This window comes from Canis aureus, chromosome 28 (assembly GCF_053574225.1).
Source record: "Canis aureus isolate CA01 chromosome 28, VMU_Caureus_v.1.0, whole genome shotgun sequence".
In the NCBI taxonomy this organism is placed as follows: Eukaryota; Metazoa; Chordata; class Mammalia; order Carnivora; family Canidae; genus Canis; species Canis aureus.
In genome coordinates, this window is record NC_135638.1 from 15,123,449 (window position 1) to 15,145,777 (window position 22,329).

Below are 22,329 nucleotides of genomic sequence, written 5' to 3' on the forward strand. Positions count from 1 at the left end.
CTGCTGGCTTGCAACATTTTTTTCTTCTTACCTAGTACTGACACTTTAAGGTTTATAAATAACACACTTGAGAAAATTCACTAATTAATCAGCTATCATGCTTTGATATCCACCAAATGACAACTGTTTATCTCATTAAATGCACTCCTCCAAAAATTTTACCACTATAAGTTAAATATTGTTATTCTCTTTATATCTATACCAAAAAGAGGCTCATAACTTGTAATACATTTTAAGTAGATTCATATTTAGCTAAAATCACTGAGATACATTTTCTAATGTTGATGATATTCAGCTTTTTAATATTTCTCTGAAATTTTTAATTCATTCTTTTCCAGTACTTCATATTTTTATCTAAATATCTCCCCAAATCATTTAGCTTCTCACTAAGCACCTTTCTAACACTTATCATCACTATATTATATATTAAATGCTCACTGGTTTATTACCTATCTTCCCACTTTAGAAAATAAAGTCCTTTTAACACTGTGGAAGCTTAACTGATTGCTCAGAGCTCTTCTGGGTGACTGTTCAGCAGGCAGACAGCTATAAAGTGATTCAGGGATGGAAGCTCCTTCTAACTTGTGTTTCCACCATTCCCTAGACCTTCCGTGTCCTTGACCAGCGGATAGGGGTAAAGAGTGAGGGGAAGTTTGGGTGAGGTTTCCCCCCTTGGAGGTGGACATCATTTCCTCCCAGAATCCATTAACCAGAACCCATACACATGGCCTTGGATAATTACAAAGGGATCTGGAAAATATATTCTAGGTGTGTGCTCCAAAGAAAAGGAAACAGGTTTAATGACAAGAAATCAGACTAAGAATACAGATCATATGATCTTGCAAGGTTGTGAAGAGAGTAGCGTCTATTAAACTTCTTGGTATATCCTATAGCTTTGAACACATGAAGCGAACAAAAAAATGACTGGACAACAAGTTCAGTATTGATGGAGGGACTGTTTATATTCATTTTTGGACATTCTGCAATGCCTGGTACAGTTAACTACTATTAATTAGAAAGAATTATTTGAAGTCAATTAATTAATTAACATAAAATTTTCATTAACTTATTGTAACCACAAGAAGTGAATAGGTTTAACTGGTTTCTTAGTGGCTGTGGTCATGATTATCTTTGTTCCTATTTGGAGAGATATGTCTGTTAAGTTCTCTTTTTCTTCAGGAGTGATAGTCACGGTTCAAGTAAAAGTAGAGATATTTAGACATAGACTATATACATATTTCTATAAAAAAAATGAGAAATGCCAAGCAATTACATCAGATTACCATTAGGGAGAGACAGAGGAGGAAATGAGAGAGGAACATGTGCATAGCTATAATATTTTAGTTCTGGCTAGGTGATAGATTTGGGGGATATTTCTTATAGTATTAAAAGTAGGTACAAAAGTTGTGATGAGATACCACTTCACCCCACTTACCCCGACCACTATCAAAAAAGCAGAATTAGGTGTTTGTGAGGATGAGGAGGAAATGGAATCCTTGTGCACTGCTGGTGGGAATGTAAAATGGTGCAGCCGCTATGGAAAACAGTATGGAGATTCCTCAAAAAATTAAAAATAGGATTACCTATGATCCAGAAATCTCACTTCTGGGTCCATATCCAAAAAAATTGAAAGCAGGGGTAGGAAAGGATATTTGCACACCCCTGTTCATAGCAGCCTTGATCATAATAGTCAAAAGATGGAAGTAATCCAAGTGTCCACTGATGGACAAATGAATAAACAAAATGTGGCACAAACATACAACGACTATTATTCAACCTTAAAAGGAAGGAAATTCTGACACATGCTACAACATGGATGACACTGGAGGGCATTATGCGAAGTGATATAAGCTAATCACAAAAAGACACATGCTGAATGATTCTACTCACATGAGGTACTTAGATTAGTCCAATTCATAGAAACAGAAAGTAGAATGGTGGCTACTAAGGGCTGGTGGGAGGAGGAGCTCTTAAGTGGTGCAGAATTTCAGTTTTGTAAGATGAAAAACCTTCTATGAATAGGCTGTGGTGATGGTTCCCCAACAGTGCCAATGTACTTAATGGCAGTGAACTATATATTAAAAGACTGTTAAAATGATGTTGTAAATTTTATATATTTACCAGTTTTTAAAATAAATAATTTTAAAATGTAAATGAATAAATGGATAAATAAAAGTTGGCCATTCAAACAATGATGAAAGTGCACTGTGAACCAAAGGTTATGATCAACTCATTTTTGTTCACCTAGATTACTAAAGGAAAAAAAAAAAGCAAAAGAAAGAATTAATGGCTTTATTTATATAACGCCAAAATAAGTGGTTTACAGGCTCAATTCATTCATTAAATTAAAAATAAAACCAAAATGTTGCTTATAATGTGTGCCCAAATAATTTAACAAATAAATGTATTTTTCAAATGGTAGCTTTTTGCAAGGCAACATAGTTGATACTGTAATTTATGATTAAAAACCTGATCCAAAACAAACAAACAAACAAACAAAACCTGATCCCTCAACTCATTCTTAAACAAAGCAATTCTCCTTTGTTTTCCCACTTAACTTCATGCTGCTGTTTAATGTCCCTTTAATGTTAACACATCTTTTTGGGATTGTTTACTAAATGTGAAAGTATTCATAATTATTCCTGCATCTGGTCATCTCAGTTCATCCGGGATTCACTGCTAACATTTCAGGCTTAATAATAGATGTGTTTATTATCTATGAACTTGTCCATTTTATTTTCTCCCAAATTATTCAGTATTATTTCAACATTCAAAAGGAACAGTTTCATCGAAATGTTTTTCAACAAAGTAGCCCATTGTCAACATATCAAACAAAAGTACCATTGGAAATAAAACCAGATTTTATGTGTGTAGGCTTTCCTTACATATGAAAAGGAAAGTTTCCTTGGGGTGGCTATTTTATCACAGAAGTTCTATGTTCATTTTCAGTGGTAGTAAAATCTATTTGTAATTCTCTTTGATATCAAATTTTATATCAGTAGGTTGTATATCATTCTGTAAATATGCTTCAGGGTTGGTCCCCAAAGATATCTGCAAAATGGCTATGTCATTCTTGGTGGTGTGATCCTCTATTTCATAGAATAGTTTGACTTCACCTCTTCACATTGAGACTACTTGGATTACATTTTTTCCTCTTTCTCTCCTCCTACAACTGCTCTTTGACATTCTTTCTTTTCTTTTTCTCCTTCTCTTTCTTTTCTACCTTCCCTTTCTTTCTTGGCCATATTACGGTTTTTCCATCTTGGCATATTTGCACAGCTTATTTGCATTGGAACAGTTTGGCCTCTGTTATTTCCAAACCTCTTTAAATAAGTTGTGACAGTAGATATTTATAGAGGGCACTTTCTTTCAGGGATCTAGAACTGAGAAGATCACCTTGGTTTTTCATTCTAAGGTAAGGGCAGGATAGTTACTATCACTTGTTGAAGAAAATAGAGGTTGCCTAATTAGTAAGCAAAATTAAACTATGGCAAAATCGATTCAATGGATGTCATATGCAGTAGATAACAAGAATTATTTGAGCTTCACAACTATTTTTATTGTATTTTAGCACTTGTTTATACATATATATGTTACGTGGTAGAGAGCACGCCTGGTTTTCAATGTCAGTCTGCCTTTCTTACTGGCTGGAAAGCATTAGGCATCCATTTACCCTTCTAGACTTCACTTGACTCAGATATAAACATGAAGGTTTGAATTGGATCTTTAAGGTCGTTTAGTTTGAAAAAATCTGTAGTTCTTCCTTGATATAATTTATTTGTTATCTTATCTCTCTAAGGGGTTGTGTGTCTGTGTCATTGTTTCCGAATCATAACAATGCTTTGCATAGCCCTTCCTAAAACAAACACACACTCAAAAGTCACTTATAAATCAATGATGTTCTGTGGTTATGTATTTTCAGCTGTGTATCTTCATGCTTTAGCATAGTCTGGTAATAATATGCTATATTATAAACCCCAAGAACAAAAAGCTAAATATCACTGTAATTTCTCTAAATGGCAACAAATGGTACAGAAATGTGCCCAGTAGCTCAGTGAAAGAATAGGTGGGAAAAAATGTACAATTATCATTGAGAAAGAGCTGCATAGGATCTCTGTGGAGAGGAAAGAGCCAAGCTAGCATTATAAACTAGCTGAATGACATGAAATACACATAGACTTTTAACACCACAGGAATCATTTGAAGGCTGGAAGCTGTCAGGTTTAATGGCACTAAGTGAATAGGTGAGAGCAAATTCCCTGAACCAGTGGAAATGGCTTCACAGTCACATTTTTCTCTGCTACTTCAGTTTGATAAGCAGACAAGGTTGTTTGCTCTCTGAAAACTGAGAAGCTTTATTCCTCAGATTGAAAGTCATCATCATGTGACATTTAAAGACATAAACTCGGTGGAGAAATGTAAATTAGAAAACAAATATGCTGAAGGATAAGACAAGTGAGCATTTCCATGTGAACTTCTCTGGCCCAGAAGACAATCTATTTACTGAAATAGGATGAGAGCAGGGAGTGACAAGAAAAGGGAGCTGAACGCTCCCCATAAAGAAAAAAAGAGCTAAGTCTTCTGGTAATATGGACTCAAAAGGTTAACAGAAATGATCAAAAAACCAGGAAAGGGGACAGACTTTTGACACCAATACAAGTGAGATTACACATAGAATATTTAAAATAAATCCAACTGCTATTGCATAGATATGACAGCATATAGGTAGAGCTGCTTATTTCTTTCATAGACTTAGTTTCTCTTCCTGCTCCCTAAATATTGGTAAAATCTATTAGCTATGGCTAAGGAAAGGTTTTCTGTTTTGGTTCAATCTGAAGTTATTTAAAAAAAAAAATCAATTGAATTAGAACAGCTAATGAATTGTTACAAGGTGAACACGTCCATACAGATACCACCCAGGTAAAGAAATTGGACATGACTCGTTAGAGAGGTTCTCTCCAGGCTCCCACCAGCCAGAACATTCCCACTCCACTTCAAGGACATCTCCTGATTTTTAACAGGCCATGGGTTAGATTTGCCTATTTTTAACTCAATATTATGTTTGTGTGATTTTTAACTCAATATTATGTTTGTATGATTCATACATATTGTTGCACATAGCAGTATATTTTCATTTTCTTAAGTATCTACTGTATGAACATATCTTAATGTATTTACCCATTTTGATGCCGATAAATATTTGGGATGTTTATGCTGTGAATTATAATGAATAATGCATCTGTGACCACTCCTCCATATATGTGGCATTTAAAGCTTTTTCACAGTGTGGTGTTTGTGTCCCAAGAGAGAAGAAATTGAAACAGTGAGGTGTTCCTAATACCTAAGCTTGAACATTCCAGATACCACTTCTGCATACCTCTGTTCAAAACAATCAAGACACAACCCAGATACCAAAGGGAGATAAGTTCCTTAAGTGTGCATTGCAGGGGCAAGAAATATTTGGAACAATTATACCAGATGAAACCTCTGAAGATTCTATTCATATTCTTAACCAGTCACCACTATAGACAAATGGTTTGCAGGCAAAAGTAATCCCCAGAGTTGGCTTCTGTTTCCTCTAGGGGTGATGGTCCCTCAAGTCCTGTGAACTTTCTTTCTGTTGTCTTCAAAAAAATTTTGTAAACACTTTTTCCCACCTTTTCTAGGCACTCTTGGTTTGCATCAGACCAACTAGGTAGGAAAAAAATTATTAAAGACTATTGCAGTAAGGTAGAATGATTGAACTCAACTTTGCTGAAAGTAAAGGTGAGGTGGGAGGGCATATTTAAAACCAGGGGGTGAGCTAATGGAAAAGTACTGAAGGATACTAGGAGAGAGGGTGGTCAGTGTGACCAGTCCATCTGTGTTTGCTAATTTTCCTTTTCTTTTCTTTTTTTTTTTTTTTTTTTTTTTTTTTGAATTTAGGCAGTTGGCCTCCTACAGGGACTGGGGGATAAAGGTGCTCTCTCCTTCAGTGACCATGTTTCAAAGAGGTGGTTCCCAGGTCCTTCAGAAACATATAATCCCTTGAAAGAATTAAGAAATTTGCTTGGGCCAGTTGATAAAATCCTGTAAATTCAAGACTGTCTAGCAACTTGTGTTTTTGACAAACTCTTCAATCTTAATTTTAAGCAGTGTCATCAAAGCCCCAAATTGGATGTGGGAGCCTGAACTTTGTACTACTCTATTTCTATGTATTTCTCCTCCCAGGGTCAATAGGTCTCTACAATATGCAAATGATTTTAAACAAACACAAAAAAGGCTTTTTTGGAGTATTGGCAGGGGAGGTGAGGAGATAAATATCAATTGTAGAATATCAGACTAACTGGGGGTCTGAGTTGACTACTTAATGTAATCTGATATCTTTTAATATTGTTGCTTATTGTATGATTAATTCTGGAGGTAGTTTATTGAAGAAATAAGCATTTGTTATAGTTTCTACTATTCATTAGGCATTATGAAATCAATCGAGGCACACGATGAAGTGATAACTTCTTTACTATTATGGAAAATGTAGTCACAGGTCGGGAAATATATGCTATCAAGTGATTTGAGGCATTAATGAGCTATGATAATATGATATGGGGCATGGGGATGGAGCTGTAGGGGCATAGAGCAGGGGGCAGTTATTTACCTCTCAGGGTCAGGGCTGGTTTTGTAGATAAGGTGATGCCATTGCTTACATATTCTATAATTATACATATTCTACAATTACATCTTTTCTTGGAAATTGCATTCAAATATTCAAGATGCAAACACAGTTGATATTTGCCACCTGTAAGCTCTTTCTCAGAATTTTATGTTACCCTTGGGGACCATTATTTGCTCATCCTTAGTCTGTATGATTCAGCAATGGTGCCACTTTTTAGGGATGTATCAGAAAGATTACTTTTATTATTGGTACATTATTGACCCATTACCATAATTCCAATTGTGCTGGTCCAAGAATGATTAGTGCAGGAACACACAAATCTCCCAAACTGGTTTGATTCCAATGAATCCCAGGATTTACATGAATGCCTCTTCCCTTGGAACTACTGGCAGAAAGAAGTGAGCCATGAAGTGTCAGGGACCATTATAGGTATGCTGAGGATAAATCCAGCCAGCAGAAGGCTAAACCAAGAGATAGAGAGAAAGAGATAACTTAATAATGTTATCTGAACTCCTGGACCAAGTCTAGACTAATGTTAAATTTGTGCTTGGACCTTTCAATTATTTGCATTAATAAGTCTCCTTCACTGAGGAACTCAGTTTGGGTTTGGTTTTTTTCCCGTGTGCCATTGGAAGGTTTCTATTATATAATAAAGCAGATAGTGTAGAGACTTTGATCCACCAAAGCATACTCTGATTCAAAATATTTGAGAACATCATCTATATCAGAGATTGGCAAACAGTGGCCAGTGAAGCAAATCCTTTTGAAACCATCTTGATTGTCAGAAGGAATTAGAAGAACTAACCTGGCACTAAGGCATGTTTGAAAGCCTGCTGAAGCATCAGGTATAGAGACATAACTTCTGAAGGCAACACTGCAAGTCTTCCCATCATTGTAGGTCCCATAGTCAGTTACTTAAGAATCTTGCTCTCCATTTGACAGACAACTGCTTTCCTGTTTTGCCTAAAGTCCTAATCCTCTTTGTTGTGCATGCAAATACGTTTGATTTTGTGTTATTTAAAAAACAACAACAATAATAAGCACCTGAACTCCCACAGGCAGAAAAAGCAGACTGTTAGGAGGAGTGACCCTGCAGAAACCACGGGAGACAAACAGAATAAGATCTGACGTTTAGCAGGAGCCAGACACTCTGTTGAGAGAACTTTAGACTTCACTTCCAATCTAACAACACTATGGGGAGTTACTAATACTCCCCATGCTGCCCATAAAGAAACCAAGGTTCAGCAAAGCTGGGTAACTTATTTAATTAAAGTCATACAGAGAAGTCATAGGGCTGAAACTGGACCCCACGTCAATGACTCTCTCCCATAGTCTCTCAGGTTCAAAATTATGACTGTGACCCAAAGAAATATCTGGGGGTCTCTGGATGGCTTTATAATTGTTGATTTTATGACTGAGGTGGCATTTGTTCAATAAATTTAATTTCGAAAACTGTTTTGTAAATAAAGTTTTATTAGAACACAGGCACACGCATTTGAATGGTGTTACCTATAAGCCACTCCATGGTATGAGGGCAGAGTTGAGTAATTGTGACAAGAATTATATGACCTGCAAAGCTGAAAATGCTTACTGGCCCTTTTCGCAAATGTTTGTTCACCCCTGATGTATATAACTTCTCTTGGACTTAAAGCAACAAGTAATAGAAAACCTGACCACACAGGCTTAAAACAACCAGAAAAACTTATCTCATATAACAACCTGTAGCACAGTTCATGGTTTCAGGTTGGTTAATCCAGTGCAACAAGAAGAATTTTGCTAGAAGTTCAACCATCTGACTTCCTCAACATATCTCATGGGCCATAATGGTGCTAAATGCCATTTATAATTATTGGTGAAGGGAATGTAATTACGATGGTTTGTTTAGTCCAGTTAGGATTTAGCTTCTGGGCCTGGGGTACATGGGCACCTACATATAGTTCTCTTCCTCTCTCTTTCTCTCTCTCACTCTCTCAGTCTATCTATTATCTATCATCTATCTATCTATCTATCTATCTATCTATCATCTATCTCTATCTCTACACACAAATCATACGTATATACACATATAAGACTCTATACAAATTATGAATGCCTATACATAAAACTAAAATTATGATTATAACCGTAGGTATGTTTTTTTTTTTATATATATATATTTGGGACTTCAGTGCTAAACAGGCAGAAATATGCTTTGCTCAAGCATGTTTTAGACCTGGTTGTAGTGTGGTGACCCTGGAGTAATGGAGATAGGATAAAATTTCTCACAATAGATCCTATGCAAACTGAACTCAAACTTTAGAGTGGAGATTCTCTTTGGTTAAATATGAGGAAAATTCTACTTTTAACAAAAATTGAGCCAATAGAAAATTTCAGTTAAGGCATTATATTAAATTATTGCAATGAAACATATTGTAATGAAAGTTTTGCTATGATCAACTTAATGAAAAAGAGTTCTCCAATAATTAAAATGAATGTAAACACTCTACTTAAGAATATGGGCCAGTCAGCCTAATTGCCTAGGATCAAATCCTATCTCTGGCAAATAATTTCTGTGTATTCTGTGGCAAGTTGGTGAAATCCTCTGTGTCTCTGTTTCCTCATTTGCTAAAAGAAGATAATACTAGAACCTGCCTCACAGGATGGCTGTGGATATTAAATGAGAGAATACATGTACAATGTTTAGAACAGTACCAGGGACATAAGCCTCTACACATGTCAGCTACTATTACTATAACTTAGGAATACATTCATTGAGATATCCACACTGTCCCTTTTACACATACACATTTTCTGAAATTTTATTTATTTATTGACCAAACTGAAAATTCTCTAAGACACTACCATCCTGCAGCGTAATAGGAGATCCAAAGAAAACAATGAACCCTAAAATGTTTCAAATTATTTATATTTCATGAGCTTCAATGAGTCAATGGTTTCAGAAGCTTTTATAAGAATAAGATTATTGGCTTCAAGCACATACGAATTAGGTTTTGTAGAGTAAAAATTACATTGCCAGGATTTAAAAGTGAATAAAATCCTTAAGAATATGCTCCTTGTAGTCCAGTCTCCACAGATGGGATGCTACCTCATGTCCAGTATCTCTCTTACTGCTTTGCAGATATTAATCACTTCTCTGTTTTTCATGGGAGAAGATTAAGGGGCACTTAGGAAGGTGAGGTGGCTATCACTGAATTGAGATGTATAAATTCTGGGAATGTGGAAATGCAAGACAGTGTAGTCATTGTTCACACAGGGAAGGGGATGACAATACTACTCTACAGTAGTGATTTGGAAACCTGTTCTCACCTCTCCCTGGGGAGGCCTGATGGGAAGTGCTGCTGCTCTAATTCCTTCCTCAGACCCATGTTTTAAGTCAGCAAAATATTTGATGGAGACTGCTGTCAGCAAAGCATCAAGGGACCAATGATGAGGTGAATAGAGGGATGAGAATTGCTGGAGTTCTCTGATCATTACTGAGAAGCTTTGGATCAGATCCAGATCTCATTCTTGCAAGGCAGAGGGTGATAATGGTGGTTAGGACTCCTGGCTCTGCGTTCGAACTGTATGGGATGGATCCTGGTTCCATTCACCACTTCCTGTCTGCACAGACCTTAGCAAATCATTTGCAACATCTGTGCTTCAATATACTCATCTTATGTAAAATAATAATACCTACCTAATAGGATTGTTATGATGGATAATAAAAATAATAGCTATCTATCTGTGTGTGTGCATGTGTACACGTGCATACCTATGTATTGCTGAGATCAATGTTTGACACAGAATAAGCACCTAGTATCTATCACCATTACTTTCATGAAAACTCCCATCACATCTCCATTTCTCCCAGAAACTTTAGAGAAGTCAAGATTTATAGGATACTAGGGTCTTCAAGACCCTCTCTCAGACAGAGCAGGCTGAGCAAAATACTGCTGCAGTATCTGTTTAAATGGAATCTTTCACAAGTCTAACAGAAAGCTGTTCTCTTCAAGGCTGTCTCCATCTGATTTTTTTAATCCACCCTAAAATATTAGACAGCACTATATTTATATCAGGCATTTAATCATTGAGAGCTGTAACCAGGAAGCCTGACTTGTGTATAAACTTCCTTCTTGAGAGACTGGAGCAGCATTCAAATGTACTGCCCTTCTCCACTGGCGTGAAAAGCGCTCTCATTGGACTAGCTGTCCAGTTATTGACTGCACTGTCCAACTTGACCTTTAGGGGCCAGACATGAAAGCACTGAGGTGCAATTAAGTCTTCTGTTATTCTCTGCAAGTGGAACATTTTAATGTACGAAGCCTATCTGCATTCTAGTTGGAGCCTTGTGCCTAAGACAAAGAGCTGGGCAAGGCAGACACAACACAGTTTGGTTTTGACCAGTAAAAACCAAATTAACTTTGTTTAATATAAGCAAATTGGTTTTGATAATCACATTTTATTTATATTAAGGCAGGAAAATATATATCTATTGAACCATATTTGAAACTGGCCATGTTAAATGAACAGGCATTCCTAATGATAGGCTGCTATGGGTGCATTAAAAAAAAGACTTTAAAGCATTTTAAGCATTAATGATTAGATTTTTAAACTTTTTAAATACTGAAGACAAGGCAAACACTCTACCTAATGCTGTAAATGATGGCAATCAATCACTGGCAAGTAGAGGAGGTCATCTGCTAAGAGGCTAGAAAAGATCAATATGGTCTCCTAGCAACAGACCCACATACTGCAAGATCCTGCAGCCATCTGGGACCTTTCAATCTCTGACCTGACCCAATAAACCACAGCAGGGTCACTCTCTGCATTTCCATAGTGCTAACTCAGAGAACATATTTCCCAATGACAAAGATGTTAGTACTTATCAAATAAATATGAGGGGCAATGAACACCTAATACAGGATAGCATAATAGAGAGTTAATTAACTTCTATCTGTGGCAAATTATATTTACTTGGACCTAGATAACACTGTATAAAATAAAACTGGAAGTACAAAGAAAATCAGATGCTCTTGCTTAGCAAATTCTAATTATAGAAATTAACAAAAAATGAGAATCATTGGGCTCTAGAGTCTGGTAGTGTTTATTTTTGTTTGTTATCCTAATCTATATCTTTTATATAACAATCAAAATAATTTTCCAGATAGAGAATGCTTTGTTATTCTGACCTTATCCCAAATTGATCTTTAATTATATATTTTGCTTCAATTTTTTTCATAACCTTCCGTTTAAACCCAGTCTTTTAAATTAAGAACGACAAAGACAAGTCATTATAATACAATGTGATATATACAAATCATATGCTATAACGTGATCCAAAATGGAACACTTTACCTAGTCTGTCTTAGGGATGGTGGAGGCAATATTTCTGGAGGATTTAATAGTTGAACAACTTTCTTAGTTAGTCACTTTTTGAACTGAGTTTGTCTGGTTTCATATCCCTGATCTGAAACTGACCCAAAACTGGTTAAACTGCATAATATTTTGGTGCCTTAGATATCTTCAGAAGGCACCAAAATATTATATTATTTTTATATATATAAATATAAAAAAACAGGTATTGGAAGTTGACCTAAGTACTAAGTTAATGTGTGCAAAGTGCTTATAAAAATATCTGGCATAGGGGTGCCTGGGTGGCTCAGTCGGTTGTGTGCCTGACTTGGTTTTGGCTCAGGTCATGCGATCAAGCCCCACATTGGACTCTGTGGTCAGCTGGGAGTCTGCTGGAGATTCTCTCTCTTCCTCTTCCTCTGCCCCTCCCCCCACTCACATGAGTGGACTCTCTCTCATCCTCTAAAAATAAATACATTAAGCTTAAGAAAATATCTGGCATATAGTTAGTCTAATAAATATTAGTTTTCATGGTTATCCAAAATAACTAATTTGATACATGCTAATTTCATCAATTAACTCGGTCAGTATTTCCTGATAGCTTACCCTGTCAGGCAAGGCTCAGCCTTGATTCCCAAGTTCCCAAACAGTAAGCATGAGACAAAGTTCTTGTTCTCATGGGGGTACATCCTTGAGATCAAGTGCATTCATCTGCCATATAAGGCATTGGGAATAGATGTCTTAAATTTTAAATTCCTAAAATGAGCAAAATAATACAAAGGAGGCTGTAAGCATGGGAGGCAGAGTTTACCATACTTCTTGAAAACTCACTTTGCTCCAAGGAAAAGATGAGGGAAAAGAAATCAAAGTTAGACTTAAATGTTTTTCAGGTTGCGTAGGCAGTTGGTGTATGATGTGATTTGAGAGGCACTATTGAAAGGCTCAGGCTTCTAAAACTTTCTTTAACGATAAAATTCTCATTATTAGAACTTCATTAGTTGAGAATAAAAAAACTATGATCCTTAGGGCTCACTTTCAGCACACAATTTTTTCTGATAAGGATGACAAAAAATGAGTCACAATGATCTATTAGTGCAGTATGAAGATCAATCTATCAGATATGAGCTCGCCTGTCACCTGGGAAGGCATAAGAGCAGTAGAAGAAAGAGTTGGAGAAGAGTACAAGAATTTTCCCTAAGGACAGGAAGACATTTGCAAGCCCTGCAGAGGAGGCCCCTGGGCAACCTGAGGTTATAGGCCTGAGGGCTGGCAGTATCTGGCAAGAGAAGGAAGGAACATGTGATGAATGGTGAGTGAGACTCTTCACTCAATCCCCAAAACATGGCAAAAGAAGACAAGAAAAAGAACACATTGCTTTGTTTTGTTAAGAGAAAGTGTTGTGCCCAAGATTGCGAATCCGAGAAACCACCAAGGAGCCGACACCGATGCAAGCGCACTAGGGTTTATTAGCAAGCTCAAGCTTGGGTCCAAGTATAACACAGCGGAGCAGGGACTTGGACCTGAAGTGGGTTACAGCTGGTTTTTTTATAGGCTGGTCTAGGGGATTTCCAGAAGGGATGGAAGAATTCTAAGATGGGACTTTCTACCACGGGCGTGGGCTCTGTTGTCTTTCTGATATGGGATTACCTGCCGAGGACATTGAGGACATTCTGCAGTTTTTCCCCTTAAAGTTCAGCTCTTATTCACAGGGACCTAAGATGGCTGTACTTGTGCTAATGCTAAACTTTAGGTGGGATGGCCTTAATTTTTCTCGGCCTCCACAAAAGATGACCTAGATTCTAGTTCAGCTTTATCATTAACTATCTCTGTGACCCTGGGAAACTCATTTAATTTCTCTGAGCTTCGGCATCTAAAATATAGCTTCACCTCTAAAATATCAATGTCAATACATCTCTTGCTGGACTGTTGAGGATCAAATTAAATGACATATGTAGAACTTAGTTCATGTGGTCGCCATGCAATATATAACATAATAATGACAGGCTGCCTGGGAGGCTCAGTGGGTTAAGCTGCCAAAACTTGATTTCAGCTCAGGTCATGATCTCAGGTTCCTGGGATTGAGCCCCACGTAGGGCTACTTGCTTAGCAGGGAGTCTGCTTGTCTCCCTCTCCATTTGCCCCTCTCCTTGCTTGCATTAGCTCTCTCCCTTGCTTTCTCTCTCTCAAGAAAATAAATAAATGAATAAATAATGACAAAGATAATAGTTATTTTATTATTTTCATTACCTTAGAGCATAAATGTCCCTAAGAGAGGAAAGGAAAAGATGCTCATTTCTCATGTCATTATAGTATCAGGTAGAGGGCATTAAGTTGGGGGCTTTTATACTATATATATACGGCTTAAAACCAATATGTGAATACACAAGTGTGAATGTCTGCATTGTGCCCAGTGTTGTGCAAGATATCATGGAGAATACAAGAAAAGTATGAGATGACCATCATTCTCAAGTAACTTACCATCTAGATGGTGAGACAAAAAACCATAATCCAGAGAAGCGTAGTGCAGCCAGAAAGTAAGGCTTCTAAGAATAGAAAATAACTAATCTAGGGACACCTGGGTGGTTCAGTCAAACCATCTGACTCTTGATTTTGGCTCAGGTCATGATCTCAGGGTGGTGAGACTGAATTTCATGTTGGGCTCTATGTTGGGTTCACACTGGGTGTGGAGCTTTCTTAAGATTCTCTCTCTCCCTCTCCTTCTGCCCTTCCCCCACCTCTCTTTCTCTTTCTCTCCCCATTGCAAAAGAAAGAAAGAGACAGAGAGAAAGAAAGAAAGAAAAGAAAGAAAAAGAAAGAAAGAAAGAAAGAAAGAAAGAAAGAAAGAAAGAGAAAGAAAGAAAGAAAGAAAGAAAGAAAGAAAGAAAGAAGAAAGAAAGAAAGAAAGAAAGAAAGAAAGAAAGAAAGAAAGAAAGAAAGAAAGAAAGAGAAAGAAGGAAAATAATAAAATAACTGATCTGGGTGTTGAAGAATGGAAAGAATCTGGATGAAAGCAATTAAAAGAAGATTTTTCAGGTTGAGAATGGCATAATTCAAAACAACTGATGGAATGTATAGAAAACCAGCCAAGGGATAACATAAGTCAGGGAATAAATAGAAGGGAGAGAAATGGCCTGGAATCATAGTGTGGAGCCATCCATGGAGAGCCTTAAGAAATGATAGCAACATTTCTTGCACAGCCAGAAATACTGTATCACCTCATAAGATGAAGTGTCAGGTCTTGAGTTTTTTGAGAATAGCAAATAGTGCACAGGATTAACAATGATAGGACTCATTGGTTACATATAACCTAGGAAATAAGCCATAGTAAACATGGTTCTTTTTTCTCTGTAGATACAATTCATTGCCTGATATCAAAACAATCATTTCCAAGGAAAAATAGATTATGAAAAAGAGTAATTACACATTTGGCAACATAATAGTTGCCTTTACTTTTTTCTCTATTCTTGTACTGATTTCCAAATAGAGTTGGCAAATGCAAATTACAAACATATCAGACATTTCACAAACATCCCACACATTTCCAGGGCAGCTCTGAGCCAAATATGGAACCAAAGTCTGGTAAATAAAATGTGAGATCACCTCTCAGAACATCTGACAGAGAGCACAAAACTGCTTTTTTTTCCCTCAAAACTGGATGTTCCCACATTATGGATACTCACTCTGAAACGAAAGGATGTCAGATATATATACCTCACTAGTTGATCTGTTCCACCACAGGCAGCCAGGAGCTAGGTTTGTAAGGAGGACATACAATAAATGAGAAAATGTTTTTAATGGTATTGAGATGAAGCACATCCCAAGCCCTTCTGGCTTAAGAAAGGGAGCCATATCAGTAGCTCTTACAAACAGTGTTCAGGGATCAGAATCACTGATTCAGTAAAACAGTATCTATCGACACAATAGAATAGGAGACAGAACTCATTTGGCCTTATAATCCACAATAAAAAGCTTTATTTGTGTTGTTCCAGTCTCTTGGCTTAAAAATTGAATTAACCTAAAATAAATAATAATAAAGCTGAGAATTAATATATTTTGTATTACCTGATCTGTTACCACAAATACAAAGCAAACATTTAAAATGTTACTCAAAGCACTGACAAGAAACCAGACTTTTTTTTCTGTATCATGGAAAGAATTTTCAATGTCAAAATTTAATAAGTAATTCATTATTTAATATTCAGCTTAATTAAAGATCCAACATCATTCATTATAGGAATAGGGGAGAAAAATAGGAAACACTTTCTTAATGTGATTTGGGGTATACAAGTCTATGAGGGAGGTGTGGTTGGACATGAATGGATATTTTCTCTAATCATTGAAGCTTTCATAAATATATGATTCATCTTACTCATTCTTGAATTTCATGAAAGGTGTATACTATATTACTTTCCCTGAACAGAAAGGACTGATTTCCTATTTACTTATAGTTAACACATTATTATTGAGCAATAAGCACTGTATTATTTTGAGGGTGTTGCATAACTTGGCATATTTTAGGAGTTTCTGTTGATTCCCTGTAAGCAGACTCCAGCACAAATGAGTTACCCTGTGGGCAGGCTAAATACCAAATGTTTCAGTTTCTGAGATCTTGTCCAGACTTTGTCCCTGAGCTGCTGCCTCAACATAGATCGCCATATTTCTATCACCACAAACCCTTGATATTTAATGAGCTTTTTTTTTTTATTCTTAGATTTCCTATGAACTGAGTCACTAGCAATTATCTATGACAAATTGAGAGATGGTGATTTTATAGGTAGAGCGAGAGGGCAGTAGAGTAGCTAAGATGAAAAGCATGGCTGAAGTATACAAGACAGAAAAAGAAAAAGAAAAAACAATAGGTCTGGGTAAATAAGAGGTAAGAATAATAGTGCTATAATCAGAAACACATAGAGTACCTAATACTGAGAGAGAGAGAGAGAGAGAGAGAGAGAAATGCACAAAGAGAATTTTATCTCCTCTTGTTGTTGTTGGTTTTTTTTTTTTTCAACTTACATCAAGTCTGATTTAGTTAGCATATGTTGGTTGCAATCTCTCCCTAGCAACAGCCTCTCATTGGTCACTGAGCCCCCATGGGATTCCATGAAATCCAGCCCAGCTTTATGCCTAAACACAGAGCCCCACCACCATCCTCATGATAAGATAAGCAGAAACAGTTTGAAAGGACAGCAATAAGACCAATTCTTTTTTCATTGAGACCTAATGATCTCCCCTAAGGGTCCACCTTATCAAATAAACCCAGACAGAACCAATCTCTTCCTACCAATTAAGCTCTCATCCTTTTGCCGTAAGATCAATAAAAACATTACTGAGGTATTGGTCATCTCAAATATGAATATGAGCATGCATCAATTCAATTCTAAATGGCAGAGACACATCTGGAGAGAATGTTTTGGAGCAAAATACACCTGGGACCTCCTAGAGAGCCAAATTCAAAGTCAGGCAACACTTGATAAAACTGTCTGCATCATGACTTAGTTATCAATACATTGAAAGGAGATTTTTATTTTTAATTTATAGATTCACCTATAAGGAGATCCTACAGCACAAAATCAAGAATGGAACCATAGAAATTGTGATGAGACTATTTTAATGTCATACCAGGTTGTTAAATTGTTAAATTTTCTTGAAAAGAAAAGCAAAACTCAATCATTCAATAGTAAATTGAAAGATTGCTCAGGATTCATCACACTTTTTATTCACTCCACATATGGCAGGAATGCCCAAGGTACTTTAATTTCTATAAAGTGTACTATTTCTAGTATTTTATTTTATTTTATTTTATTTTATTTTTTTTATTTATTTTATTTTTTATTTTTTTTTTTTATTTCTAGTATTTTAAATAAGATTTTACTGCCTCGTATATATATCTATACTCATTTCTTTGTTCATTTGCTCTCACAACACTGCAGTCTCCACAGAAGGAGTCTCAAATGAAAATATATTTTAAGGCAACTGGACAATAATGAGTGAAATTTAACATTTCCTTTTACTGTAATGTATGATTTCTCCTATTAAATGGGTGTCCTTGAATTCATGCCAAGTGAAGCAATCCTCTCAGAATCTCTCTCTGGAGATGAGGACAAACTATACACTGCTATGGTATTTGCTGAATTTCCAAGGAAAAAAATGCTCACACTCTCACCCCACCAAGTGGAACATCTGGAATGGGAATTAAGACAATGCTAAAATGGTGTTAACAACTGGATTGCAGCACTTCCTTGTGTTGCCAAATTCTCCTAAAAATGCGTCTTCCTAAAAAATCCTATGCTGCTGCAGCCTAAGGATCTGAACATCACTGTTCCAAAGCAAGGGAATTTATTAATAATAATAATAATAATAATTATTATTATTATTATTGCCATTGTGATACAGAGACAATGAAACGTGACACTGTTTCCTTCCTTAAAAACTAACAGCAGGGAGAAGACTGCAAAGTAATTTCACTTTGCTTTCCGTGTAACTTGATTTCCACTTCTCAGGGGACACAGTGATAAGAGGCAGCTGCAATCTGAAGGTTACACTGACCTATTTTCAATGAATGGACAACAGTGAAAGATCCATGTGCCCTGAAGTCACAGAGATTATAGTCATTCCTAAGATACCTTTGTGGAAAGATTTTTTTGTCCTTACATCTTTGTCTGGGTCAGAGTTCTGCTGGTTTCCGTTAGTTCAGTAAACATTGAACATTCACTATGCTCCAAGCATGGCACTGGATAATGGGGGTATGAAGATGAATATTAACTCAAGGCCCTGTCCCTGTAGTGTTAATGGACATCACAGATGTGCTCAGATTCACTACAACATGGTACAATGTAGGAAAAAGCAAGCCTGGGAAAAGGGTGGTGAGGCCTGGATGGATATTTGAAGCAGAAGGCTGTCTGATCAATTTTAAGAAGCCCTGTGGCCGTCCCAGAAGCCTACAGAGGGGGTACCTCTGTTGCTCAGGCAGTTAAGCTTCTGCCTTTGGCTCAGGTCATGATCCCAGGGTCCTGGGATCGAGCCCTGCATTGGCTCCCTGTCAGCACAGAGTCGGCTTCTCCTTCTCCCTCTGATCCAATCTCCCACTCATGCTCAGGCTTGCTCTCTCTCTCTCTCTCTCAAATAAATACATAAAAATCTTTAAAAGAGAAAAGAAGAGGAAGCCCTATGGGAAAGGCAGAAGGCGGGTGTTAGGATCAATAATTGTTCTTCAGAGCATACTTTCACTCATACCCTCAATGTTTACTGAGTGACTACTATGTGTTCAAATTGTCTCAAAGTTTAATCATGAATCAAGACAAGTAAATTATCATAACCAATAAGGGAAATACTATTGTAGAAGTGTAAGTGGTTATTATGGGTTGAATTGTGTCCCCTCAAAATCCATGTGGTAAAGTCCTACCCCCAGTACATCAGAATGTGACCTTATGTGAAGACTGGGTCCTTACAGAGGTAATCCAGTTAAAATGGGATTACTTATTAGGATGGGCTTTAATTCAATATGATTTCATACAACACCCAGGGCTCATCACAAGCACCCTCTTTAATACCCATCACCCATTTAGCTCTTCCCCTGCCCACCTCCCCTCCAGAAACCCTCAGTTTGCTCTCTCTAGTTGAGTCTCTTAGGGTTTGCTTCCCTTTCTTTTTTCCCCCTTCCCCTATGCTCATCTGTTTTGTTCCTTAAATTCCACATATAAGTAAAATCACATGCTATTTGTCTTTCTCTGATGGACTTATTTCACTTAGCATAATATCCTCTAACTCCATCCATGTCAATTCAAATGGCAAGATTCCATTCTTTCTGATTGCTGAATAATATTCCATTGATATTATTGTCTTTGTCATTCATCAGTTGACATTGTCAACTGTCAAATGTCAATGACATTGTCTTTGTCCATTCATCAGTTGATGGACATTTGAGCTTTTTCTATAATTTGGTTATTGTTGATAATGCTGCTATAAACATCGGGGTGCTTGGTCTCTTCGAATCAGTATTTTGTATCCTTTGGATAAATACCTAGTAGTGCAATTGCTGGATCATAGGGTAGTTCTATTTTTAACTTTTTGAGGAATCTCCACACTGTTTTCCAGAGATTTCTTAAGTATCTACTAGTAAAAGTTATTTCCTAGGCATCATGGGCACCGTACAGAGCTATATGGGCCCTCAGGGAGTTTATAATCTGAGTCTGAGACAGACTCCATTGTAAGATACTAATTGATTACAAACAGGTTTTTTTTTTTTTTCTAGGCTATCAATTCTTTTCATTGATCTATGTGTCTCTTTTAATGCTAGTACCATACTATTTTGATTATTATAACTTTATACTATAGCTTGAAATCAAGATGTGTCATTCATCTAGCTTTGTTCTTTCTCAGGATTGCTTTGGCTATTTAGGGTGTCTTATGGTTCCATGTGAATTTTAGTGCTTTTTTTTTTTTTTTTTTTCCATTTTGGTAAAAAAATGCCATTGACCTCCAGCTGTAGTCCACAATTAGGTGGGGTTGGAGACTGTGCTCTGCAATTGGGTGGGGTCAGTGGCTGGAGTCCCTGCCTGGGCAGGGCTGAAGGCTGTGTTTCAACAACTGGGCAGGACTACAGGGTAGGTTCCTCTGCTAGGTGGGCTTGTAGGTGGGGCTTCACAACTTGGTGACACAGTAGGCTGGGTTCTGAGGCTGCCCGAAGACAATGTTGGTCTTCCTGGTTCCGTGGGGCCAGAGGCTATGCTTAGCAATTGGGCAGAGCTGTTGGCTTGGCTTCCTGTGCAGGAGTGTAGGATGAGTCCCATGGTTACTAGGTTGTCTTGCCAGGCTTTTTGGATAGATAGGACTGGATTTTACACTCAGAAACTGGGCAGGGCTACCAATTTGTTTCTTTGCCTGGACAGGGCAGTAGAATGGGCTCCATGACTAGCATGACCTATTGATTGGAGACCCAGTAATAATTTGGATTCTAGTTAGGAATGTGTAAGAAGCATAAAAAGGGAAAATAAAGAATTCTAAATGCATGGAAATGTTTTCTAATAAAAAATTAATTCTATCATATTTTAGCTTTTCATTTTTATTTATTGTGAAATATAATAAACACAAAAGTGTACAAAATTTGTACAAATTTGTGTGTTCAAATAAAGTGTTCTTATACAGACCCTAATGGTCATTTTATGATCATGAGTTTTATATATATATTGCCAAGAATTAGTGAAGGAAGTGAAAATTTAGCTGTGTTTCCTATAAGGGTCTCCCCTATCTCAGCAATATTATTAATAGATTTATAATTTAAGGAGCACAGGAATCAAGAAACCACACACTGACCAGGTGACCAATCATTTTTTTTTCTCCTGAATTGGAAATTGATTTTGGTGTTAAGCAGAGCTGGAGTGATTGTCAAATGCACAAGTCACTAAAATGGTTATAGAGGTGATTATTTCAAACCTAAGGACTAGAGTTAGCTCGTCAGATCATTTGCTTCGTAACTAAGGAGAACACATAGCTAATTGAAAAGGCAATAACAGCCTATAAAGGAACCTACAAAATTGCACTTGCAAGGCAGCCCCGGTGGCCCAGCAGTTTGGCACTGCCTTTAACCCCCAGGGTATGATCCTGGAGACCAGGGATCAAGTCCCACATCAGGCTCCCTGAATAGAGCCTGTTTCTCCCTCTGCCTGTGTCTCTGCCTCTCTCTCTCTCTGTGTCTGTCATGAATAAATAAAAATAAAATATTTAAAAAAAATTGGGATCCCTGGGTGACGCAGCGGTTTGGCACCTGTCTTTGGCCCAGGGCGCGATCCTGGAGACCCGGGATCAAATCCCACGTCGGGCTCCCGGTGCATGGAGCCTGCTTCTCCCTCTGCCTCTCTCTCTCTCTCTCTCTCTCTCTCTCTGTGACTATCATAAATAAAAAAAAAAAAAAAATTGCATTTGCAAGGGCTGGGAAAGAGCCCAATATTGGCCTTTGGCCACCACAAGAGAGTAAGGCCAGAGTGGAAATGCTGTTGTGGGAGAGAGTAAACAGGATTTCAATATTGAAATTTCTCTTAGAAAACTGAACTCAATAGATATTACTTTCATTTTTTATTCACTAATTTTGTTTCATATAATTTTCTATTTTTATTTTAGAATGACATTCACTCACTTTTTAGTCTCTTTTCATGTGTGTGCCTTCCAAGTAGACCAGACAGGAGGTACATATGTTGCCACATAAGTGGGACTGTTTACATATCTATGTGGTGCAGAATATATTTTGACATTCTGAATAACTAAGGGTAAGATGGAGACTGCTAAACGCCTTTTTTTATAGAGTAATTCCAATTATATAAAACATATCACCAGATACCATGGATATGATG

The 22,329-nt window shown here is 37.0% G+C and overlaps 2 long non-coding RNA genes across 2 annotated transcripts in view; one reads left to right on the forward strand and one right to left on the reverse strand.

The window, feature by feature from the left end:
• LOC144300456 (uncharacterized) overlaps positions 1-22,329 on the forward strand; it is a 230,010-nt gene that overhangs the window by 76,488 nt on the left and 131,193 nt on the right. The gene's annotated exons all lie outside the window — the stretch shown is intronic.
• Positions 1-22,329, reverse strand: part of LOC144300458 (uncharacterized) — a 73,611-nt gene that overhangs the window by 27,089 nt on the left and 24,193 nt on the right. The window contains exon 2 of the long non-coding RNA XR_013367102.1: positions 6,921-7,113. This is a non-coding gene — a long non-coding RNA (uncharacterized LOC144300458). The remainder of the gene's footprint in view (positions 1-6,920; positions 7,114-22,329) is intronic.